The sequence below is a fragment of the Phyllobates terribilis genome, unplaced genomic scaffold (assembly GCF_046119375.1).
Source record: "Phyllobates terribilis strain yellow unplaced genomic scaffold, ASM4611937v1 Scaffold_9__5_contigs__length_417890890, whole genome shotgun sequence".
Taxonomy (NCBI): Eukaryota; Metazoa; Chordata; class Amphibia; order Anura; family Dendrobatidae; genus Phyllobates; species Phyllobates terribilis.
In genome coordinates, this window is record NW_027362769.1 from 102,191,435 (window position 1) to 102,218,074 (window position 26,640).

At 43.0% G+C, this 26,640-nt stretch overlaps 1 protein-coding gene across 6 annotated transcripts in view; it reads right to left on the minus strand.

Moving 5' to 3' along the window:
- The window catches only part of OSBPL6 (oxysterol binding protein like 6), a 310,483-nt gene that overhangs the window by 253,393 nt on the left and 30,450 nt on the right, over positions 1 to 26,640 (minus strand). For 5 of the 6 annotated variants that reach the window (XM_073646869.1, XM_073646871.1, XM_073646870.1 and 2 more), the window contains one exon: positions 10,753 to 10,887. The exons of the other annotated variant lie outside the window; for it this stretch is intronic. The gene's annotated coding sequence lies outside the window, so the exon portion shown is untranslated. The remainder of the gene's footprint in view (positions 1 to 10,752; positions 10,888 to 26,640) is intronic. 6 annotated transcript variants of the gene reach the window in all.

Consider the following 26,640-nt stretch of genomic DNA (forward strand, 5'->3'; position numbering starts at 1 on the left):
TGGCGTCCATGTTCCTTCTTTTCTAAAAAAATGTCTTCAGCTAAGAGAAATTATGACGTGGTTAATAGGGAACTTTTGGTGATCAAATTGGCGTTCGAAGAATGGCGACATTGGTTGGAGGGGGCCGTCCATCCTATTACTGTTATTACTGACCATAAGAACCTGTCATATTTCCAGTCAGATAAATGTCTCAACCCTAGGCAAGCCAGATGGTCCCTGTTTTTTACTAGATTCAATTTCTTTGTCACTTTTCGTCTAGGGGTCAAAAATGTCAAGGCTGATGCTTTGTCCCCTAGCTTTCCTGGTGGCGGTGACCAAGAGAACCCTGCCCCGATATTACAGAAGAGGGTACTTGTTTCGGCATTATATATTGAATTAGAGGGTGAGGTGTTGGAGGCTCAAGGGGATGCCCCCGCCTCTTGCCCTTCATGAAGGTTATTTGTACCATCTAATCTGCGCCGCAAAGTAATTAAGGAACATCATAACTCGGTGCTTGCGAGTCATCCAGGTGGTTAGGCAACCGCGGACCTCTTCTCTCATCGTTTTTGGTGGCCGGGGTTGCATCGGCATGTGATTGAACACGTATCTGCTTGTAGTATTTGCGCGTGTTTAGCATACCCATTTGTCTGGTCCTCTTCATCCGCTACCTATCCCTAGTAGGCCATGGACACACTTGTCCATGGATTTTATTACTGATTGTGAGGAGCTGCCCACTTACTAAAGACTATGATACTTTTCCAGCATGGACCACCATTTTCGTCAATATTATTATTGTGTGTTATTAGTGATTTACATGTTATGTTTTATATAGTTCTACTTACTTGTCAGTATGTAAGATTCACTTGTAAAATGTCCAGCATTCCACTAATCTCATTTTTATCTCAGGAGTCCATTGTTTCAACAGCCAATAATCTCATTAGTTGAGTGTAGATTGAGACACAGTGGAGTCGTCGCCACAGGGGGTCTTACAGGCAGTCTCAGATGAAGGCTTCTAGAATATTCTTCATTGTTTTAGCGACCAGTAAATGCTTAAGGGGAAGGGTGTCAGCACTTCTGAGCTGGGAGGGGGCTGACCCCAGGGAAGTAGAGGAGAGACATGTTTTAGTCTAAGAGTGTGTGGAAGGATTGAAGGTAGAGGATGGAGACCATGGACTTGGAAGGATGGATGGATAAACATGTTACCATTATGTATTATGTCGTTTGGATTTAAACTTTCTTAAAAGGACTGCTGCTACTGGATACCTGTGCTTTCATCATTTTATCTGCCGTCTAGAGGATCATGGACTGTGGCTACTGTTACAACCCTCCTGTTTGTTTTTTCCATCTTGTGTTTTGTGGTCATGTGACCATCTGCCTTTATATTCCAGCTCCGCCCTTTTGGCTGAGCTGGACTTCAGTGTTTGTTTCTCTAGCCAGGTGCTTCGGTGCCTTTCTCTGTCAGTTCGCTTGGTCCTTCTGGGACCTCTGGTACCTTTTTGTCAGTTTGTCTTTTTGTGTTCTGCAACAACTTCTCTGTTTAGGAGGTGTCCCATTTTTGTCCCAGTCCTTAGTTCTTTTAGGGACCCCTCCCCTTATTCTATAGGTCTTCGTTCAGACTAGCCGAGGACTAAGGCGGGTCTGTTCACTAGGAACAGTCAGCCTGCTACATCGTAGGGATTCAGCTTAGTCTTACTGTAGGGATAGCTTTCCCCTTTCTTTCCTTAGTACTTGTTGCAGATCATAACAGTAAGTCCAGCCCAAAAAAACTAATAGGAAAGAAATTCAGGGATCGGTATGGCTTCCGTCCAGGATTTGGCTCAACGCTTGCAGGGATTGTCTCTGGAGGTGGCTGAGCTACAGCAACATGTGAGTAGCTGTTCTGGAGCGCATTTTGTGGAACCCAAAGTAGGACTGCCTGATGTTTTTTCTGGTAAACAGCAAGATTTTTTTTCCTTTAAAAATGCTTGTTTGTTATATTTTCGTTTGAGATCAAGGTCCTCTGGGAATGAATCACAGCGCATTGGTTTTATTATGTCACTTTTGCGCAATAAACCACAAGGTTGGGTCTTTTCTCTCCAACCTAATGATCCATGCTTAAGGTCGGTAGAAGAATTTTTTTCAGCTATGGGTCTATTATATAACGATCATGATCGAATCTCATCTGCTGAGGCAGAACTCAGGCGTTTGAATCTGGGGTCAGGTGATGTTGAAAATTATTGCACACACTTTAGAAGATGGGCTTCAGAAGTCAAATGGAATGATCCTGCTCTGAAATGTCTATTTCTTGCTGGTCTGAGTGAAAGGGTTAAGGATTTGCTAATTGCATTCCCCGCACCTGAGACTCTGCAGGATGCCATGCAATTAGCTGTAGGGACAGCTTTCCCCTATCTTTCCTTAGTACTTGTTGCAGATCATAACAGCTACGGACTATACTGGCTGGAGATACGAAATCTGTGGGCCAATCAAAAGTTGGGAGACTGTGAGTATGGCCTTATACAAAGCCAGTGGAACTACTGAACCCAGATTGGGAACTTGAGGACTGAGAGAACTGTATTTTGGCCATTTACCTGGAATTGCTTTATCACCATGGCTGTGATCAATAAAATATTGTTGCATCGTTAACCTGCCTAGGTGATTACTTACAACCCACAACCTCAGATCTTTACACTGATCTACCGGTTTCTGCAGGCAAAACGGTGGTTTTAGAGGTTTTAGATAGGTTCATTAAAATGGTTCACTTCATCACATTACCTGCACTTCCAAACGCCAAATACTTGCTCAGGTGTTCATAAATGAGATTGTGAAGCTTCACGGGGTTCTCTCCGATGCGGTGTCAGATCGGGGGACCCAGTTTGTTTCCAGGTTTTGGAAGGTATTCTGTTCTCGATTGGTGGTGCAGCTGTCCTTTTCCTCTGCCTTCCACCCTCAGTCAAACGGACAGACCAATCGCATCAATCAATTTGGAGACCTACCTCAGGTGTTTTGTCTCCGAAAATCAGGAGGATTGGGCATTCTACTTACCACTGGCAGAATTTGCCATTAATATTCATCATCAAGAATCCACTGGAAGGTCACCGTTCTTTGGTGCATACAGTTACCATCCACAGTTTGGTAGCTTTAGTGGGGGAGGAGCTTCGGGAGTTCCTGAGGAGGAACGTTTTGCTTCGTCGCTCTCCTCGATGTGGCAGGAGCTTCTGAGTAATTTAAAGATCATGGGAGGCAGGTATAAACGTATGGCTGACAGAAAACGCTTGCCAGGTCCGGACCCGAATGTGAATGACTTTGTGGGATTGTCTACCAGGAATATAAAACTGAAAGTTCCTTCTTGGAAGTTGGGACCTAGGTTTATTGGTCCCTATAAAATAACCGTCATCATTAACCCAGCAGCGTTTCATCTTGAGCTTCCTCAGTCCCTTAAGGTCTACAATGTTTTCCACAGGTCATTACTGAAGAAGTATGTGGAACCTCTTGAGCCCTCACCTCTACCACCACCCCCAGTAATGTTTGATGGCAATCTGGAGTTTCAGATTTTGAGGATTGTAGATTCCCATCTTCAACGTCGTTCTCTACAATACTTGGTGCACTGGAAGGGTTATGGTCCAGAGGAGATGATGTGGGTTTCAGCATCAGAGGTGAACGCGCTCAGGTTGGTTCTTTCATTTCACACCTCTTATCCTGAGAAACCTGGTCCTGAGTGTCCGGAGGCCACTCGTGGGGTGGGGGTACTGTCACAGGTGTGTCAGATGTGACAGTCGCCCTGCAGTTGGTTGCAGATCTCTTTGTTTGGCATTACAGACACCTTCTTAGCTGTTTCACTCTAGGACCCAGCGGCTATCTCTTCCTGTTAATTGACACCCTGGCCTGGGTGTTTAAATAGTTTCACTTTGCAACAGGAAGGTGCCGGTGATACTCACATGTTTCCCTGTGAATGCTTGGAGCTCTCAGACTGCTATTTTCCTCTGTGGTGCTTGGAGGACTCTTGGAGTTAGCTCTCTGAAGTTGGCTAAAGCTAAGCTAGTTTCACCCGTGTTTGTCTCCCTTGTAGTCTTTAATCGTTAGTGTGGATCGACTAGTGTTCATTCCCCCCTTCCCTATCCTTGACCAAGCGCTAGGGAAATACAAGGTTTAGGTTCGCATGCGGCGACTGGTGAGGAACCTATATAGGAACATTAGAAGAGAGGGTGATATCAGATCAGCCTAGGAGATCTCCACTCCCTCCGTCCCCTAGAGTCTTGGCTCCCTTTCCCTCTTCCCTTTGTGTTGCACTTAGTCTTTCACACACCTTGTGTGACACAAATGCTGAGTTAAGGCAATAAGAATTGTGTCTTGAGTTTCACCTTGTTTTAAAAAAATAAAATAAAAATGAATAATGCAACTGAACCAGTCTTAGAAGCAGGGCTGTGGAGTCGGAGTCGTGGAGTCGGAGCCTATTTTGGTGGAGTAGGTATAAAATGGACTGACTCTGACTCCTAAAATGTATAATAAATTGGGTACAGTAGTTCAATGCAGTTTGTGGGGAATATTTTTTCATAAGAATTTGGGAAAGTTATGAAATGTCCTATAAATGTCTGTCCTGTTCCTGATCTAAGGGTCTAGACTTTTAGCTGAGATGACTCTGTGCTACAGTAAATTTATCACTTAAACATGAACCATGTATGAGGGAGTCGGAGTCGTGGAGTCGGAGGCATGGAAATTGAGGAATCTGAGTCGGAGGTTTGGCTTACCAACTCCACAGCCCTGCTTAGAAGAATATCAATCATAAACTAACTGCAGGGTACCAGGAACTCGACAATACCCAACAAATTACAAAGCCCATATTTGTTCCACACTTCTGTACACAATGTTCTCGGTCACCATCACTTAAAATAAATGAGCAATTACAAATCACACAATATCAAAAACCTAAAAGGTAATGGAGAGAACTTTCCTTTCAAAACACTTGAAATGTTGAGCAGCAATACAGAATTCCCTGGCTCCCACTCATTCGTGACATACATAAGCCAACGCATTTCAAGACAGGTCTTTAGAACAGAGCGAGTAATGAAGGCACTTAAGTCATCCTTCAAAAATTCTATTATACATTCAGACTTTGTTACCGCCATTCCTTATAGGTTTTAAACAGCGAGATAGGTACTCAAAATATTAAGAAATAATAGTCAGTAAAGAAAGAAATAGAAATATAAGTCTACTGTCAATGTAAAATGACTGCACTGATTGGCATGATGAGCTGAAAAGTTCGCTAACTACCCAAGGTCATTCTGCCCACTGTTATCATGGTGATCAAGGATGTGAGGTATATTATGTTCAAGAGTCTGCAGATGTGTCTTTGAACTTCTGCAAAACAAAAAATAATTGAGATATGTTCCCAAAAAATGACTTCTATGCTGCAAAAATGGACTAAAGGAATCGTCTGGGATTTCTGACAAAAAAAAAAGGCTAAATGTCACAATTTCTCCACTCAGTGTGTCTTGGACGCAGTGAGTGACAGCTCAGTTGTCCAATCTAGTGTAAGGGCGTGCTGAGCTGTCAGTATTTTTATAGACAGCTCAGTCGTCCAATCTAGTGCAGGGGCGTGCTGAGATATCTGTATTTTCATTCATTGCTCAGACATCCAATCTGAGACTGGGAGGTGCTGAGATTACTTCAGGTGTTCCTTGTTCTAGTGATTACCTAGCTGTCAGTCCCAGATCTCTGGCAGTTGTAGCATTTGTTCGGTCGTGCATGTTTGCATTTTGTATTCCCTTTATCTGTTTGTTGATCTATGGCTGCCTGACCTTGTTCTGACCTTCCGCTTGCCTAGCCTCTTTGCTCTGATCCGCTATCTTCCTAGTATTCTAACCTCAGACCGTGACCTGACTACGCCTTTGTCTTACCTCTTTAGTTTACAAAGTGCTCTCTTGGTATCTAACCCCGGAACGTTTTACTACTCTCCCTTACAGCTTGTCCGCGAGTAGTGACTATCGTCACACTAAAACCAGGAAATATGTTAAAATAGTAAAATAACCAACACTCACCTGTTTAATCACCTGTTGCACCTTCCCCACACTTATTTGTATATTTTGCTGCGACGATTACTTGCCATACAACCAAGTGACAGCTGCAGACACGTGCCTCAGAAGTGATCCCAGCATATATGTCACAACACCGTTGAGTTTAATGATTGGCTTCTATCAGTGGCATACTTCCAATATTGTCAGACCTGATGGTTGCTATGGGGCCCATGAAACTGAGGACCCAGTGCCAAATGGCATTGTTCCCCTCAAGGCGTTTCGATGTAAACGGTATCTGCACATTAAGGGTGCAGATAAAAGTTGAATACAATGGTGAAACAGGGAGCAGTCAGTTCTCTACTCGCCAAGTCAGCTTGTGCGTCTGAGTCTCAGCGTATCAGGCACAATGACATCACTACATTGCGCCTACTGCATGAAGCCTCAGTCCACAAACAGACAGAACAGAGCAGCGCATTGGGGCAACAGGGCTAGGTAAGTAGTTTATTTTCCTCTCTTTTCAGTGAGTACTTGTGTTGGACGGCACTTTTGGGCCTCATAATGTGTGGGTGGACTGTGCAGGCATCATATAGTGTGGGGGGGTTCACTATATAGGCATTATATTGTGGAGGTATCGCTGTGGTAGCATCATTCTGTGTTGGGTGCACTGTTGGGGCATCATATTGTGTTGGGGGCACTGTAGGCACTTCATACTGTGTTGGGCCAATATGATGGCATCATACTTTGCTGGGGTCACTGTTGGCTCATGATACTGTTCTGGGGGTACTGTGGGGGCAAACTGTGTAGGAGAATTATACTGTGCTTATTGTGAACTTTTTTGGTGGCATCATGCTGTATGGCAGCCATGAAAAGACTATCATAGGGGATGAAAACACTAAGGGCAATATTTTTGTGTATTTTATGTGCCACAATACATGTCTCTCTCGCTGCCTTTAAAAGTTGTGAGGTATACTTTTCTGTGAGTATATTCTGTGACATCCAACTACTCCTCTGTATTTTTATTTAGGGAAGGGGGGTGAAGCCAATTTTAAATTTTGCCATGATTTCTAGGTACGCCCCTGGCTCCTACCTTACTATTAAGGACCAATAAGAGCCAATTGGTCACAAATAGTGTGTGAAAGTAGTCTGAAAATTACTAGGTCACAATAGTCTAGAAGTAACTAGATGACATTAGCATTTTAAAGAAGTCCCCCAGACTCCTGAGACACTGGTTAGCGTACACTTCCTTGCACACTTTTATGCCAGAATTATACACTGCTCAAAAAAATAAAGCGAACACTCAAATAACACATCCTAGATCTGAATGAATGAAATATTCTCATTGAATACTTTGTTCTGTACAAAGTTGAATGTGCTGACAACAAAATCACACAAAAATCATCAATGGAAATCAAATTTATTAACCAATGGAGGCCTGGATTTGGAGTCACCCCCAAAATTAAAGTGGAAAAACACACTACAGGCTGATCCAACTTTGATGTAATGTCCTTAAAACAAGTCAAAATGAGTCTCAGTATTGTGGGTGGCCTCCACGTGCCTGTATGACCTCCCTACAATGCCTGGGCATGCTCCTGATGAGGTTGCGGATGGTCTCCTGTGGGATCTCCTCCCAGACCTGGACTAAAGCATCCGCCAACTCCTGGACAGTCTGTGGTGCAACGTGACGTTGGTGGATGGAGCGAGACATGATGTCCCAGATGTGCTCAATCGGATTCAGGTCTGGGCAACGGGCAGGCCAGTCCATAGCTTCAATGCCTTCATCTTGCAGGAACTGCTGACACACTCCAGCCACATGAGGTCTGGCATTGTCCTGCATTAGGAGGAACCCAGGGCCAACCGCACCAGCATATGGTCTCACAAGGGGTCTGAGGATCTCATCTCGGTACCTAATGGCAGTCAGGCTACCTCTGGACAGCACATGGAGGGCTATGCAGCCCTCCAAAGAAATGCCACCCCACATCATTACTGACCCACTGTCAAACCAGTAATGCTGAAGGATGTTGCAGGCAGCAGATCGCTCTCCACAGCATCTCCAGACTCTGCCACGTCTGTCACATGTGCTCAGTGTGAACCTGCTTTCATCTGTGAAGAGCACAGGGCGCCAGTGGCAACTTTGCCAATCCTGGTGTTCTGTGGCAATTGGCAAGCGTCCTGCACGGTGTTGGGCTGTGAGCACAACCCCCATCTGTGGACGTCGGGCCCTCATACTACCCTTATGTAGTCGGTTTCTAACCGTTTGTGCAGACACATGCACATTTGTGGCCAGCTGGAGGTCATTTTGCAGGGCTCTGGCAGTGCTCCTCCTGTTCCTCCTTGCACAAAGGCGGAGGTAGCGGTCCTGCTGCTGGGTTGTTGCCCTCCTATGGCCACATCCACGTCTCCTGGTGTACTGGCCTGTCTCCTGACAGCGCCTCCAGCCTCTGGACACTACGCTGACAGACACAGCAAACCTTCTTTCCACAGCTCGCATTGATGTGCCATCCTGGATGAGCTGCACTACCTGAGCAACTTCTGTGGGTTGTAGTGTTCGTCTCCTGCTACCACTAGTGTGAAAGCACAACCAACATTCAAAAGTGACCAAAACATCAGCCAGAAAGCATTGGTACTGAGATGTGGTCTGTGGTCCCCACCTGCAGAACCACTCCTTTATTGAGGGTGTCTTGATAATTGCCAGTGATTTCCATCTATTGTCTATTCCATTTGCGCAACAGCATGTGAAATTGATTGTCAATCAGTGTTGCTTCCTAAGTGGACAGTTTGATTTCATAGAAGTTTGATTTACTTGGGGTTATATTCTGTTGTTTAAGTGTTCCCTTTATTTTTTTGAGCAGTGTAGATAATTATGATCTTTGGCTGTCAAATGGAAAAATATCCAAATAAATGAACACTTTGACACCTGAAAAATTAACACAGTTTGTCAGGTAATACACCCTGGTCTTATGCACCATCAGTGTCTCTAAGGTTTTCACAGTAAACATCATTTTAGACCTATATCATGTTCCTCGTAGAGAAGACAAGCATAGATGTAGTTGTGTGCCCTATATAATCACAAAGAATTTTAATTCAGGAGATATTTTAGCCTAAAAACAACAGAAACAAAACTTCCTATGTAATCCTATGAACACAAAGGTCCATTAAGGATCAATAAACTAATACCGGCATCTTATTTCCGTTCCATTTACCTCAAAGATTGCCTGTAATCATACTATGCCCATGTGCATACGTTCTCATTAAAAATGGACCTGTCATCAGACATCTCAATGTTAAATACATGTCTTGGACCAGATGAGGCTGGCATACTTTCCTTGAAAATCAATGTCAGAAAAGATTTATACTCATTTTTCAACGTTTTCCTGCCTGATATTACAATAAGCATTTTATTAAGTCCAAATCTAGCTGGAGTAATAAAATGTTCATCTTAATATCAGGATTATATGGCTATTCTGACATTCAAAAGCCATTCTTTTCAAAGTATGTACACCAGCCTCATCAGATGTAAGCGGGCTATTTAATAATGGAAGCAATATGTAATTTGAAATTTGGGGACAGATCTATTTTAATCTAATATACAATGGCGACTATAAATATTAAAGGGAACCTGTCACTCAAATCACGTTACCCAAATCATGGTCAGCATAAATCAGAGCAGGCAGTGACATGACTACTACGGAGCTGCCATCAGCCGGATTCTTCCCGCACTGCACCAATTGATTGTCTGGTCTCTTACATGTGAAAGAGTGAGTCAACCAGTATACACCAACTTTGGGATCGTGTAGAAGAGACCTGGGATCAGATTTCGGTCGAGACATACTTGAATCTGATCGAGAGCATGCCCAGAAGGATTCAGTCAGTGTTGAAAGCCGAAGGTCGATTTACAAAATACTAACAAAATAATAAAAAATTAGATTTTTAGGAGCAAAACGGTAACAATGCAGCCACATGATAAGAATCTGCATAACTAATCATATGCTAAATAGTTGCAAGTCAAATTTATGTATGAAATAGCCAAGATGATGTCTAGAAAATAATGGTAGTCTCACGTTCGAAGCAGTAGTGGATGGTGAGATATGGAGCCTGAAAGTCAAAATTTCAAAACATCGTTACCCTTTTGTTCGTCAGTGTATATATGGAGAGATCTGTCAGTCAACTGGAGCGGAGCCAGGAGATGAACGGGGGCCGTGCCAAACTATTCAGGTCTCTTCCTATTGTCCCCGGCCTACTCTTCAAATTGGCTACAATCATGCAGCCGGCCTCTAAGTCATGCTACCCATGGTTTGGACAGCTTGAATCGAGTGACAGGTTCTCTTTAAAGAGAGAGTATTTTTCAATGAGTAATAGACCAAAGTTGGGTTGATCAACCTCCAATTTATGTAGCAAAGAGATTGGGTGTTTATTATTAAAAAATAACAGTGTATAATGGAATAGCACACCAAGAATAAGCACAAAAAGGAAAGTTTTTCGAATGCTTTTCATTTTTCCTCCCTCATATTAAAAAAAAAAGTTACACCGAAAGGTGAAGTATAGCAATGTTTTGGGTAATGTGCCCTTCATCAGGCTTGGACCAATAAAGGAAAAATCCACTTGTACCAGTATGGGTAGCAGTATCACATATTCAGTGGCAATATGGAAGACTTTATCCAGAGAGCAGTGCCAATATGAATAGTATAATATGTAGATTCTTATGTAAATACCACTTAAAACTTGCAGTGCTACTTGTATCTTTCATTACAATGATACATATTGTTCACATTTATGAATATCTCACCTTAATCCTCTGTGGATAACTATGGACAGGAAAGTATTAAGCCCATTTCTTTGCCTCTATATAGGCAGGTGTAGGAAAAGAAATCCGTTATCTAATTCCTCACGCAATCTGTGATGGAGTGCTTCAATCTGAAATCTGAAAGTCAAAATAAATCAAGAAATTAAGTGCTAATGTTTTATCAACTGCAAATAGCCTCAATGAGCACAAAGGAATCCTGCAGACATTACGGCATATTTGTTCTAAGTTAAAATAATTTATTGCAGAACACAAACGGGGAACAAATATGCCATACATCAGATACAAAAAAAAATAATAAAATTCTAATTCAAGTTAAAACATGAGCGAAAAACGCAGCTTTGATAGGATTAAACGGTTTGCAGATTTTTTTATTACATATATTAATCATATTTTAAAAAATAAATACGGTGAATAAATAATTTTATAATAAACAGAGTCTGCTCTTCTTTGTCCGCCTCCCACCATTAATAGAAATGTATATCTCAAACTCCAAAAGCATCAAAAAAAGCTTTGGTATATACATGTTGACTGAAAATCCTGCCAACTAAAAAAGCAGGAGGGTAGCAGTAAAGGATAGCTATACTTTCGAGTGACTTTTTAGAATAAATTGCCCTGTGTGATGAATAACACTATTTCAGGCCATTATATGATTTGTAACCTGCATTTTCATCAGTTTTTCACTTTGCAGGCTCTATCTCTAATTTGCAATTGACTCTGAACTGGTGCGTTGAGACCAGCTGCTACGATATCTCCCATCTACATCAGGGATGAATTTCTGCTCTTCATTCCTTAGTAAACAGACAGAAGCAGAAATCGCAGGGAAAAAATTATACTGCAGTTATGAGCAGTGTAGATGTGAATCCAGCTCCTAGGTGAGGCAAAAGATGTGTTACAAATATCTTTTTGTCTTCGTCTGCCTGTTTTCTCACACTGCTTCCCCCCTCCTCTTTCCATAGAGTATGATGAGAGGTGTAACCTGACACCTCATTATGATTGGCAGTCCTTCTTGTCTTAAAAGAGAATCTGTCACCAAGTTTTCTCAATATAAAGTACGGCCACCACCTTTAAGGCCATAGGACGCGTCATCCACATGAAGCAGGATGAGAAGACGGCGATTGTGGGAAGAGAGGAGGCACTGGATCAGGACCAGAGACGCCCATCAGACCGGACCGCTCTGTACGTGGGTATAATAAAAGGGATTTTTTGTGCTATACAGAGGGGATTAGGGACATATAGACAGCATAATAGAATGCTGTAAAAAAGAAAGGGGCGTAACAATCGCGGTTGCAGAGGGTGCGACTGGCCCTGTGCTGGAGAGGGGCCTGCTGACGCCAGAGCCTATTTCAGCTGAATGTGCGCCTGAGGATGCGTATTCAGCTAAAATGTACTGCGGCGCAGCAACCCATCAGCTCCCCGCACCACAATACACACCGCCGGCCAATCAGAGGCATTGGCGTCACATGACAGTGCGCCGGCTACAGAAGAGGACACCGCACAGCGTGGGAGAGGAGGAAGGTGAGGAGAATTTTTGTTTTTTTATGCATTAGAGAACAGCGGCAGAACGGGGGACATATATATCAGGAAGGGGCCAGGATGGGAGACATATACCAAGAAGGAGTCCGGATGTGGGACATGCATATCAGGAAGGTGCCAAGGCTGGAATACATATACACCAGGAAGGAGTCCAGGATGGGAGACTTATATACCAAGAAGGGGCCCAGGATGGGGAACATATATACCAGGATGGGAGACATATATACCAAGAAGGGGCCCAGGATGGGGGACATATATACCAGGATGGGAGACATATATACAAAGAAGGGTCCGAGGATGGGGGACATATATACCAGGATGGGAGACATATATACCAAGAAGGGGCCCAGGATGGGGGACATATATACATGGAAGGGTTCCATGATGGGGGACATATATACCTGGATGGGGGACATATATACCACGATGGGGACATATATACTTGGAAGGGGCACAGGATGGGGGACATTACTACATAATGAGGCAGGGATGGAGGGCAACATGTATGTCTCTATAGGATTTAGAACGCTACAGTGGCCCATATATCTTACCAACATGCAGGGAGAACAGGTGCAAATTTCGCATCGGGCCCATCGGACTCTAGTTACACAACTGAAAAAAGGCCTCAAAGGTGGTAGCCGTACTTTATATTATGAAAACCTTGTGACAGATTCCCTTTAAGCAAGATAGATTTGAGGTGTTTTGTTTAAAGTGAACAATGAGTTCAGGAGGCAGGGGTAGAGGAAAGGAGTGGCTCACAATTGAAGAAAGAAGCAGAATTCCCTGATAAGATACATTGCAAAGTTTCTTATAATCGCCTGTAGTATTGATCTGTGTAAAGTTTGTTAAAGGTACATTTACCATTTAAGATCACCCATTAGCCCAGAGAAGCAGCAAGCTCTTCAGATAAGCAAGTTGTGAATGTTAGTGCAGTATTCTGCAGTTCGGTTAAAATTACCATAAAGTTTTTACAGTTTATGTCCATCATCTCTTTGTGCAGAGTAAAACAGAAGTTAAAATCAAGTGTAGACATATCGCTACATGGAAACCATCAACAAGTTGCTGTATATGGAGGTCGTGGTCTTATCATGGATCCAGTACTAAGAGAGCATAATATTTTTCGACAAAAACTGGGATGTTGGCTTAGTATGACCTTAATGTAATGGGTGTCCTGAGAATCACTAACACAAGGGTCCGAGGTTCCTCCTCATACAGGAGGTTCTTCTTGTGTGGTTTGGAGATCAAACGTGTTTGTGTTATAGCTCCATGCAAACCATCCAAAATAACAGATTAGTAGTATATATCAGGGCACTCTACCCTTATGTTCTAAAAGCAAGATACCTCTCGGCTAGCAGCAACTCAAGACTTTATAAAGAAAATTACACAAAGCTTTCAAAGGCTTAACATCTCCTTCTATGGCTCCCAGCAAGAAAATGAATGTTTAATGCGGCGGAAGTTTGCAGAAAAAATTAACAGGAAAACTATCTGTAACGGTAATCGTATCACCACCGCAACAAGGATAATACTTTATTCCCAAAAAATAATCGGAGAAGTTATGAAAGAGTTTTGCATTAGGCTCAGTAAATACTTTAGCAGTCAAACCTCTTCCACAAATGTCTTCAGGTTTGACGTGGAAAATAGAACTGCATTCTGCGCTAATTTTCCTCCCAAAAGAAAGGGTGACCAGTCATAGAGTCAATGGAGACCATTAAACACCAGTGACATCTGTCACACATCTGTCATGTATGTTGGATTTCTTTTTACTGGAGTATTTAAAAAAAAAATCAAGAAAAGCAATCAAGAAAACACTTGTGTTTTTCTGAAGGAAAAAGCTGACATAAAGCTCAAAAAGATATCCTGGCATCTTTGGGACGTCTTTTTCAACATTCGATTGACTAATGCTTTTTTTGAACCTGCTCAAAATATGTTCTATCAAAAAACATATCTAAACCCTATACGAAATGGCTAGATATATAGAGTGAACAACTGAACACCACACTTAATAATAAATATATAATTTTTAATGGAAATAATAAAAAAATTAAAATGAATAGGTACCTCAATGAGGAGGGACACAAGACAAGATCTATATGCAGCCCATACAATGACACAATGGTTGTAAGATAATCGTCATCCTAGGCCAGTATCACAGTAACAGTTCACAGCTATCATAGACATGCATATTGATACGAGAGTTCAGCCTATATTATAATTATAGTTACTAAAGTGTAGCGTGCAAGGAATAAAGTGCTGTCAAGTCCCGTGTCCCTCAACCCCGACGCGCGTTTCGTGACACCTCTTCAAAAGTTATAGGTGAAAAATAAGGAAGAAAAATCATAGCCTGTTATGGTCATCTCTCCACCTGTACAGCTTACAGTAACCCCAGTGGGAACACACAGGAACTTTTCTTCATGTTATCACCCCTCTTATACCAGAAGATATGTGCACACACTACTTTGTATATATTTCATAAGACTTTGCATATTAAAAATTATTAAAATAATGCAACATTTAATGCTAAATTCTTGCAGATTGAGGGTTGGCAGGGATTTCACCTAGCTTACAATTTATCCTTTTTTTTAAAGCGGTAACACAGGACTTTTATTATTTTTGGCATGGGGCTAAGAACTAACAGACAGGTAATTGCTAACTACCTGCCCGTTCTGTACAAGGATAATCTCTGCCGGCGATTCCCCTGTTCCATATCACCTCTCGTCAGCTGAGCAGCTCTTCCTCTTCCGGTTTACTCTGTCGAAGGGGGCGTAACTGCCGACATCATACTGGTTGATAGCTGGCTCCCCAAAGGCTGTAAATCAGCATGACATTGGCAGAGACGCCCTGTCAACAGAGCAGAGTGGAAGAGAAGACGCTGCTCTGTCAACATGACGTACAGCAACTATTTGCATGTAAGTTCTTAGCCCCATCCGAAAAAATAATAAAGTCCCGGATAACCCCTTTAATTATTCGTAAGTGATATAAGTGAAGACACAACCCCTATATATCCACCGTTGGTCTGGCTGGGTGGAAATTTTCAGTATTAGGGCTCGTGTACACGACCATATTTTCAATCTGAGTGCTATGCGTTAAAAAAAAAGTATCGCACTCAGACCAATGTTATTCAATGTGGCAGTTCAGATGAGCAATTTTTTCCACTGACCAAATCTGTGTGTGAAGAAAAAATCACAGCATGCACTAATTTCTTCCCTAAAGTGGATGAGACTTAGCCATTCAAGTCTATGGGTGCACAAAAAAAAAAATCGGATGCCACAGTACAGCATCCAATTTTTATTGATACATTGCAATTCTGTAACACAGGAAACAGAAAAATACAACAGATTGTACACAGAAAAAATAAAAAAAGTGAAAAAAAAAGTTGTCACAGTTGTCTGGATGAAACTCTGTGAACGATTTTTTTAGACGGTCGTGTGAACCTGCCCTTAAAGAAGTCAACTACTTGTCAGTTTGTGAACTTATTTAAAACTAATTCATATGAAGCAAACAAAAAACAGGATCTTTTTTTAAGAGTTTTTTTTTTCATTGAAGCACAATTTGGTTAGTATGAAGAACAGTTTTTTTTCTGCTTTTGTGACTGTATGAGATCTGTGGGATGGGGAAGCTATGAGGGAAATATCAGGAAGAAATCGAGAAATCTGACAGCCGGTTAGAGTCCTCTCCTCCCCACCATCACTCGTGCAGCCTACAGTGACCCCGGTTGGAATACAGGAACTTTTCTTCATGTTATCACCCCTCTTACCAATGACATGACATATGCGCTCTCAGATTCATGGGGAGAACAGTGCAGCTCAAGAACTGACTGTGTTTTTCCCTGTAGCTCTCATTACAATAATAATCTAGTTGTGATGGTCAACTTGACATCATGAAGCTCTCTCTCCCAGCCATTGCTAATGTGGAAAAATGACGGTTGTCTGCAAGGTCCCTTTTTAGATGAACATTTATACGAGCAGTCTTCAGTAAAAAATATTTTACTCCCAGACATAGCATTAGCTGAAATTACAGTCAAATTGAAAAGAAACATATAGTATGGCAGCAGAAGCTACACACAGCTCTCAAAATACACAAAACTTCACATTAGTTGGGGGAGGACATCGGATAACAATCTAAATAGGGGGAGTCAATGGTCAAAAATTACTAAGCTAAATGCCTTGCACCAGATTTATTATGTGTTTCAGGCTAAATTCCCACAAGCATTTTTTGCGTTTTTGATGCTGCAGATTTTCTGCACTATTTTTGCACCAATTAGGTTACTTGTCTTTTTTTCATTCTTTTTTTAATGTGGATTTTTATATCGTTGTTTCAGCTGTGTTTTTTTGTCTCCTTTTGGTATGTCATGCCTTAAATAATACTGCTTTGTTATGGCAATATCCCATTACTTATCCTTGGTAAAAAAAAAATTACTGATGAAGTCATGTGCCGATTACATGACTTTTTACTGCGTTTCTGCTATGTGGAAAAGCACTAAAAAACAAAGGCTTTTTTTTTAAAGGGAATTTGTCGCCAGGTAATTACCACCTAATCTGAGAGCAGCATAATGTTTTGTTGCGAAACGCGTTGAGAAAAAAAAAGACATACAGTACAGACCAAAAGTTTGGACACACCTTCTCATTTCCAGATTTTTCTGTATATTCATGACTATGAAAATTGTACATTCACACTGAAGGCATCAAAACTATGAATTAACACATGTGGAATTATATACTTAACAAAAAAGTGTGAAACAACTGAAAATATGTCTTATATTCTAGGTTCTTCAAAGTAGCCACCTTTTGCTTTGATGACTGCTTTGCACACACTTGGCATTCTCTTGATGAGCTTCTAGTGGTAGTCACCGGAAATGGTTTTCCAACAATCTTGAAGGAGTTCCCAGACATGCTTAGCACTTGTTGGCCCTTTTGCCTTCACTCTGCGGTCCAGCTCACCCCAAACCATCTCGATTGGGTTCAGGTCTAGTGACTGTGGAGGCCAGGTCATCTGGCGTAGCACCCCATCACTCTCCCTCTTGGTCAAATAGCCCTAACACAGCCTGGAGGTGTGTTTGGGGTCATTGTCCTGTTGAAAAATAAATGATGGTCCAACTAAACGCAAACCGGATGGAATAGCATGCCACTGCAAGATGCTGTGGTAGACACGCTGGTTCAGTATGCCTTCAATTTTGAATAAATCCCCAACAGTGTCACCAGCAAAGCACCCCCACACCATCACACCTCCTCCTCCATGCTTCACGGTGGGAACCAGGCATGTAGAGTCAACTTGTTCACCTTTTCTGCGTCGCACAAAGACAATGTGGTTGGAACCAAAGATCTCAAATTTGGACTCATCAGACCAAAGTACAGATTTCCACTGGTCTAATGTCCATTCCTTGTGTTCTTTAGCCCAAACAAGTCTCTTCTGCTTGTTGCCTGTCCTTAGCAGTGGTTTCCTAGCAGCTATTTTACCATGAAGGCCTGCTGCACAAAGTCTCCTCTTAACTGTTGTTGAAGAGATGTGTCTGCTGCTAGAACTCTGTGTGGCATTGACCTGGTCTCTAATCTGAGCAGCTGTTAACCTGCAATTTCTGAGGCTGGTGACTCGGATAAACTTATCCTCAGAAGCAGAGGTGACTCTTGGTCTTCCTTTCCTGGGGCGGTCCTCATGTGAGCCAGTTTCTTTGTAGCGCTTGATGGTTTTTGCAACTGCACTTGGGGACACTTTCAAAGTTTGTCCAATTTTTCGGACTGACTGACCTTCATTTCTTAAAGTAATGATGGCCACTCATTTTTCTTTACTTAGCTGCTTTTTTCTTGCCATAATACAAATTCTAACAGTCTATTCAGTAGGACTATCAGCTGTGTATCCACCAGACTTTTGCACAACACAACTGGTGGTCCCAACCCCATTTATAAGGCAAGAAATCCCACTTATTAAACCTGATAGGGCACACCTGTGAAGTGAAGACCATTTCCGGTGACTACCACTTGAAGCTCATCAAGAGAATGCCAAAAGTGTGCAAAGCAGTCATCAAAGCAAAAGGTGGCTACTTTGAAGAACCTAGAATATAAGACATATTTTCAGTTGTTTCACACTTTTTTGTTAAGTATATAATTCCACATGTGTTAATTCATAGTTTTAATGCCTTCAGTGTGAATGTACAATTTTCATAGTCCTGAAAATACAGAAAAATCTTTAAATGAGAAGGTGTGTCCAAACTTTTGGTCTGTACTGTACATCATCTCTCAAAGATTAGAGAAGAATGAAACGTGAAGCAACCAGGAAGCCATCATCCTCCAGTGCTGTCACTATTCCAGAACTGCAGCCTCCCTGAAGGCCCAGAAGTACAAGGTGTTCAGTGCCCAGAGACATGGCCGAAGTAAGGAAGGAGGAAACCCAACAACCACTGAACAACACACAGAAGTACAAGGTGTTCAGTGCTCAGAGACATGGCTGAGGTAAGGAAGGAGGAAACCCGACCACCACTGAGCAAGACACAGAAGTACAAGGTGTTCAGTGCTCAGAGAGAGGGCCGAGGTAAGGAGGCTGAAACCCAACAGCCACTGAACAAGACACAGAAGTGCAAGGTGTTCAGTGCTCAGAGACATGGCCAAGGTAAGGAGGCTGAAACCCAACAACCACTGAACAAGACACAGAAGTACAAGGTGTACAGTGCTCAGAGACATGGCCGAGGTAAGGAGGCTGAAACCCAACAACCACTGAAGAAGACACAGAAGTACAAGGTGTTCAGTGCTCAAAGAGAGGGCCGAGGTAAGGAGGCTGAAGCCCAAAAAACACTGAACAAGACACAGAAGTACAAGGTGTTCAGCGCTCAGAGACATGGCCGAGGTAATGAAGTAGGAAACCCGACCACCACTGAGCAAGACACAGAAGTACAAGGTGTTCAGTGCTCAGAGACAGGGCCAAGGTAAGGAGGCTGAAACCCAACAGCCACTGAACAAGACACAGAAGTACAAGGTGTTCAGTGCTCAGAGACATGGCCGAGGTAAGGAGGCTGAAACCCAACAACCACTGAACAAGACACAGAAGTACAAGGTGTACAGTGCTCAGAGACATGGCCGAGGTAAGGAGGCTGAAACCCAACAACCACTGAAGAAGACACAGAAGTACAAGGTGTTCAGTGCTCACAGAGAGGGCCGAGGTAAGGAGGCTGAAGCCCAAAAAACACTGAACAAGACACAGAAGTACAAGGTGTTCAGTGTCCAGAGAAATGGCCGAGGTAAGGAGGCTGAAACCCGACCACCACTGAGCAAGACACAGAAGTACAAGGTGTTCAGTGCTCAGAGACATGGCTGAGGTAAGGAAGGAGGAAACCCGACCACCACTGAGCAAGACACAGAAGTACAAGGTGTTCAGTGCTCAGAGACATGGCCGAGGTAAGGAGGCTGAAACCCAAAAAACACTAAACAACACACAGAAGTACAAGGTGTTCGGTGCTCAGAGACATGGCTGAGGTAAGGAAGGAGGAAACCCGACCACCACTGAGCAAAACACAGAAGTACAAGGTGTTCAGTGCTCAGAGACAGGGCCAAGGTAAGGTAGGCTGAAACCCAACAACCACTCAACAAGACACAGAAGTACAAGGTGTTCAGTGTCCAGAGAAATGGCCAGGGTAAGGAAGGAGGAAACCCGACCACCACTGAGCAAGACACAGAAGTACAAGGTGTTCAGTGCTCAGAGAGAGGGCTGAAGTAAGGAGGCTGAAACCCAACAACCACTGAACAAGACACAGAAGTACAAGGTGTAGAGCGCTCAGAGACATGGCTGAGGTAAGGAAGGAGGAAACCCGATCACCACTGAGCAAGACACAGAAGTACAAGGTGTTCAGTGCTCAGAGACAGGGCCAAGGTAAGGAGGCTGAAACCCGACCTCCACTGAACAAGACACAGAAGTACAAGGTGTTCAGTGTCCAGAGAAATGGCCGGGGTAAGGCTTTCACTTGCTGCATTGAAGAGCACTGCTGTTCACCTTGTCTTACGATGGTTCTTCAGGAGCACACCATACCCAGGCAGTCAGGAAGCAGGAGGTGCCAGGGGAGCTGTGTGCTCCTGAACAACAATCGTAAGACAATTATTTTAAGATTACAGTTCCTGTATGAAATTAAAGTCATTTAGTTTGATTATGGTGAATGTTTTACACTAGTTGGATTTTTCTTTCTGGGCAGTTTACTGTGTAGCATGTAGTTTCCTGAAATATTAATATTCATTTGATGTCAGCGGGATAACGTGGAGGTATACATGACAATAAAACAAATGTTCTACAAGACTTACATGGATGAAATATTCATTTTTTTAGTGAACATGTCATCTGTGCTCATTTAGAGGCCGCACGTGAAAATACAATTTCTGTTCACCACAAGCCTTATGCCTTAGTAATCGCATTAGCTTCCAGTAAATTAATAGACTATATATATTGGCGTATGACCTGCTGTAAATTGTAAGCGTGAGAGATGCCGTTGGGAATTCATTGACCATATAAAAAAGGAAAAAATATTAGCAGACCTTATGTTATGTCATATAATACATACCTTAGTCGCTGGAGAGTAAATGACACAGGGCTCCTGTTTCTCTTCACAAAGTGGTTCCACACATTTTGGGTGGGGAGGTTCTGCAGTAGATGGGACGATTGGCATAGCCTCAGTTACTAATGTCCCAGTCATGGCAAGTATTTTGCACTTTGTAAACTGTTAGGACTTCCTGAGTCCCCTCCACCAGTCTCATAATGAACTCTTTATTCCACAAGGACAAGTATTCTAATTTAAGTAAAATACTGTTAGAATTAGAATTTTCTTTTTCACCTCTTAGTTGTTTCTGCTTTTTGCTAAAATCCAACTTAAAATTTTAAAAATAAAAAAACTTTGTTCTTATGTAACAATTTTATAACCCTAGCCCTAATCCTAACCCTAGCTCTAATGCCATCCTTAACCCTAGCCTAACTTTAGCCCTAAACTTAATTAGGGCAAGAAAAAGTGCAAAGCTGTAAAAGCAATGAATATAGACAGTACAGTACAGAATTATACGCACTGAACACGCTTTAATGCTGTTTTGATTCATTTGTTGCTCTTATTCTGTCATCTTGGTCGCGGCTTATGCAGAACGCAGCAGCTGAGATGAGTTTGTCATAGCCTGCTGAGCTCTGCATAGGCAGTGACCAAAAAGACAAAGCTCACTTCATTACACTAAGCTTTGTAATTTCAGTTGCTGCCTATGCAGAGCACAGCAGGTGATAACAAAGACATCGTGCCTGCAGAACTCTGCAACAGAAATAGGCAGGCATTCACTTCACCGCACCAAGAAAAAGCAGTGCCAGTAGGCGCCACTCATTTGACAGTGGGAGGGGAAATTTTGCGCCTCTTTAGACTTTGGCACCTTGGGCAACTGCCTACGTGAACAACCCCACCACGTGCTACACCACTGGGTGGATTGGCTTAAAACAAATGGTAGATAATAATAATAATTTATATAATAATAATAATAATAGCGCCAACATATTCCGCAGCACTTTACAATTAAGCGGGGACATGTACAGACAGTAAATTCAATACAAGGTAAGACAGTTTAATCGATTACATTAGGAGTGAGGTCCCTGCTCGCAAGCTTACATTCTACAAGGAAATGGGAAGACACAATAGGTGAAAAGTGCTTGTTATTTCAGGTCTGGCAATTATAATAAATAGGGATTGTCATATAAAGCTGCATGATACGGTCATCAGCCAGTATGTTTAAGTGCAATAATCAAGTAAAGTGCAGCTATTGTGTGCATGGAGGGTGTGGAGACAGATGAATAGTAGGGTGCAGATTCTGAATAATATTTAGAAGGAGGGAACAGGGGAAAGTTAGTTTCCTGGGTATTTGAGGTGGTAGGCTTGTTTAAAGAGATGGGTTTTTAAAGCGCGCTTGAAGACATCGGGGCTAGGCATCAGTCGGATCGTCTGGGGTAGAGCATTCCAGAGAACTGGTGCAGCACAAGAGAAGTCTTGGAGACGGAGGTGCGAGGTTCGGATTATGGGGGATGTTAGTCTTAGGTCATTTGTAGAACGGAGGGCACGTGTAGGGTGATAGACAGATATGAGAGAGGAGGTATAAGGTGGTGCAGAACTGTGGAGAGCTTTGTGGGTGAGAGTGATGAATTTATATTGGACCCTAAAGCGAATGGGTAGCCAGTGTAATGACTGGCACAAGATGGAGGCATCAGTGAAATGGCTGGACAGAAATACGACCCTGGCGGCCACATTCAGGACGGATTGGAGAGGAGAAAGTTTGGTTAGAGGGAGACCGATCAGAAGAGAGTTGCAGTAGTCCAGACAAGAGTGAATAAGAGCGACAGTAAGAGTTTTAGCAGTTTCAAAGGTGAGAAAAGGTCGGATTCTGGAGATGCAGAATGACAAGAGCAGGTGAGTGATCGGATATAGGGGATAAAGGAAAGTTTAGTGTCGAATATGACTCCAAGGCAGCGGGCGTGCTGCTTGGGAGTTATGGTTGAACCCTCCAAGGTAATTTCGATGTTAGGTAGAGTTAGGTTAGTAGAGGGGAGAAATACAAGAAGTTCAGTTTTGGAGAGATTCAGTTTAAGATAGAGCGAGAACATGATGTTAGAGACAGTAGACAAACAATCCTTGATATATTGTATTAGAGTAGGGATGATGTCAGGGGAAGAAGTGTATAACTGGGTGTCGTCAGCATAGAGATGATACTGGAACCCAAATCTGCTGATTGTTTGTACAATAGGGGCAGTGTATAAACAGAAGAGGAGGCGGCCTAGGACTGAGCCCTGCGGAAACCCAACAGTAAGGGGATGAGGAGAGGAAGAGGAGCCGGCAAAAGATACAGTGAAGGAGCGGTCAGAGAGATAGGAGGAGAACCAGGAGAGAACGGTTTCCTTGAGGCCTATAGAGAAGCGCATAGTGAGGAGGAGCTGGTGATCCACAGTGTCGAATGCTGCAGAGAGATCCAGGAGAATCAGCAGTGAGCAGTGACCTTTGGATTTAGCTGTTAGTAGATCATTAGAGACTTTAGTGAGGGCAGTTTCAGTAGAGTGTAAAGAACGGAAACCAGATTGTAGAGGGTTGAGAAGAGAGTTATCTGAGAGATAGCGGATTGGACGGAAGTGGACCAAGCGTTCCAGGAGTTTAGAGATGAATGAAACATTAGAGACAGGTCTGTAGTTAACAGAGCAGTTCTGGTCTAGGGATGGCTTTTTAAGTAAAGGGGTTATGAAGGCATGTTTAAATGAGGAGGGAAAGATACCTGAAGAAAGAGAGAGGTTAAATATTTTAGTCAGGTGAGTGGTGACCACCGGTGAGAGAGACTGCCGGAGATGTGAAGGAGTGGGGTCACTGTTGCAGGTTGTAGGCCGAGAAGAAGTGAGGAGCTGGGTAACTTCTTCTTCTGTAACAGGCTCAAAGATGGCAAGTGAGCTTGAAGTGCGGCAGGGAAGGGGATCCAGGCACTGAGGAGATTGGGCTGAGATGTCCTGATGACCAGATCCCCACTGCTGAGGTTGGAGATGGGGGCCTGTGCTTTAGGGTTCAGGAGGGAGTTTAAGGTTTCAAAAAGACAATTTGGATTGTTGGACAGTGAAGTGATGAGGGTGGTGAAGTAGAGTTGTTTGGCCAGATGAAGGGCAGAGTTATAGGTTTTGAGCATAAACTTATAGTGGATGAAATCCTCTGCTAAAAGAGATTTTCTCCACTGACGCTCAGCACATCCTGAGCAACGCTGAAGAAAACGTGTTTGCATTGTGTGCCAGGGATGCCGTTGTCTGTGTTGGGTCTTTCTGCGTGTAGAAGGTGCTGCTTAATCTAGGGCACCCTTCAGTGTATTATTGTAGTGTGACAATGCTAAGTCTGGACAGGAGAGGGAGGAGATGGGAGCTAAAGATGTGTGTAGATTGTCCATAAGCTGCTGGGCATTAATGGTACGTGTATTCCTATAAGTGTGGTAAGTGGGAGTGTCCCGGGTAAGGAGACAGTTCTTGACAGAGAAGGAAAGAAGGTTGTGGTTCGAGAGCAGGAGAGGGGAGTTAGTAAAGTCATGCAGCGAGCAGAGACGGGAGAAGACCAGTATTCCCGTCTTCATGTGTAGAAGAGTTAGTAACCTGTAAAAAGCCAAATGAAGAGGTTAGAGAAAGTAGATGAGAGGCAGATTGGGAGAGGGGATCATCAATGGGGATGTTAAAGTCTCCCATGATGAGGGTGGGGATGTCACAGGATAGAAAGTGAGGAAGCCAGGTGGCAAAGTGATCCAGGAACTGGCGGGAGGAGCCTGGAGGGCGACACACAACCGTCACTGGCAGGAAGAAGGGTTTAAAAGTCTGACAGTGTGGACTTCAAAGGAAGGAAACATAAGTAAGGGAACCAGGGCTGGGGGGGGGGGAATGGGTGACCAGGAAAGCACATTGTGGTGAAAGGAGCAAACCAACATCTATTCTCAGGTCTGGCGGTATGTGAAAATTTCAGCTCAACAAACAAAAGAGCAGCAGTGGCGGTGGTGTCTGACTGCTGGATCAAGATTTCTGTAATAGCCAGAAGGTTAAGGGAATTAGAGAGGAAAAAAATTGTGAATGTAAGTTAGTTTGTTACACACAGAACATGGGTTCCAGAGAGCACAATGGAAAGCGATAGGAGAGGGCATGCACTGAATGTTAATAAGAATAGCAGGGTTTTCTCTATGCAGATGGAGGAGAGTAATGTATGCTAGTGGAAGGTGGACCAGGGTTGGGGAAGATGTCGCCAACGACTAGTAGAAGGAGAAAAAAGAGAAAGAGCAGGTGGTGCAATGATTTGTATGAACGTTTCGAGTGCTGTATGGAGGTAGTGGATGGTTTGGAGTGGGTGAGAAATGTCAGTAGAGCCTCAGAGTTATACATGGGAGAGGGGAGAAGGGAGGGATTGATATGGAGAGAATGCACAGAATGTGCTAAAGGGCAGGTGGGTTGTGAGAAAGCAGAAGTTAAAACAAATAAGAAGCAGAGTGATATGACCAATGCATAATGCACTACAACTGACCAAGAAGCATGTTTGTTTGAATGTCTTGTGCACCTTACCTGTCTCCTGGCCTGTCCAACTGCCATGTATAACTGCTAAAAGAACTTTAAACTATTGCACTTAAAATCTATTGCACGCGTGACCACCCACGCGTGCTATCCCTAGCCAGGGCGGAATATATATGAAATTAAATATCTGCTAGAATCCAGCACCAATTGGCCACACTAAGTAATTAGCCAATTAGTACAAGGCCATAGCAGGTATTACTATGCAGGATAAACAACTAATGTTGAACAGATAGGCCATAAAACAGTGAAATAGATAGTTTTGAACACTTTAAAACAGAAAAGAAAAAAAAACCACAGGAGCAATGAATAAATACCATGTAAAAAATCTTGCTAGATAATATGACTCTGTTCACACTTATCAGATAGCACACAAATGGATGGATGAATAAATACCATGTAAAAAATCTTGCTAGATAATATGTCTCTGTTCACCTTTATCAGTGTCTGACAACCCCTCTTCTGTGATAAGCAGTTCACTGTGTATGGACTTTGTACACAGAAAGCCTGGTGTGGGAGGGGTTAGCTGTGGTGTGGGCGGGGTTAGATTCTTCAGCTCCGCTTCATTCTAAATCTAAAAGTTCTGATTGTGTCAGAATGGCTGCACCCAGTAATCTAAGTGATACATCGCTGGATTCAGCTTCTCTTTGCTTACATTACACTGCTCTCAGATGAGGTAGCAAAAATCTGAGAACAGATTCCCTTCAAAAGGCATCTGCTTGGATCTCAATGCTGCTAAGAGTAATTTTCTGACAACTACAGTATGAAACTGTTATGATCTGCAACAAGTACTAAGGAAAGAAAGGGGAAACCTAACCCTACAGTAAGACTAAGCTGAATCCCTACGATGTAGCGGGCTGCCTGTTCCTTGTGAACAGACCCGCCTTAGTCCTCGGCTAGTCTGAACGAAGACCTATAGAATTAAGGGAGGGGTCCCTAAAAGTACTAAGGACTGGAACAAAATTGGGACACCTCCTGAACAGAGAAGGTAGTTGCAGAACACAAAAAAATAAACTAACAAAAAGGTACTAGAGGTCCCAGAAGGACCAAGCGAACTGACAGAGAAAGGCACAGAAGCACCTGGCTAGCAAAACAGTCAAACAACACTGAAGTCCAGCACAGCCAGAAGGGAAGAGCTGGAATATAAAGGCAGATGGTCACGTGCCCGCAAAACACAAGATGGAAAAAACAAACAGGAGGGTTCTAACAGTACCCCCTCTTTTATGAGGATCCTCCGGATCCTCCAGGCCCAGGCCTATCCGGAAACCTCCCGTGGAAAGC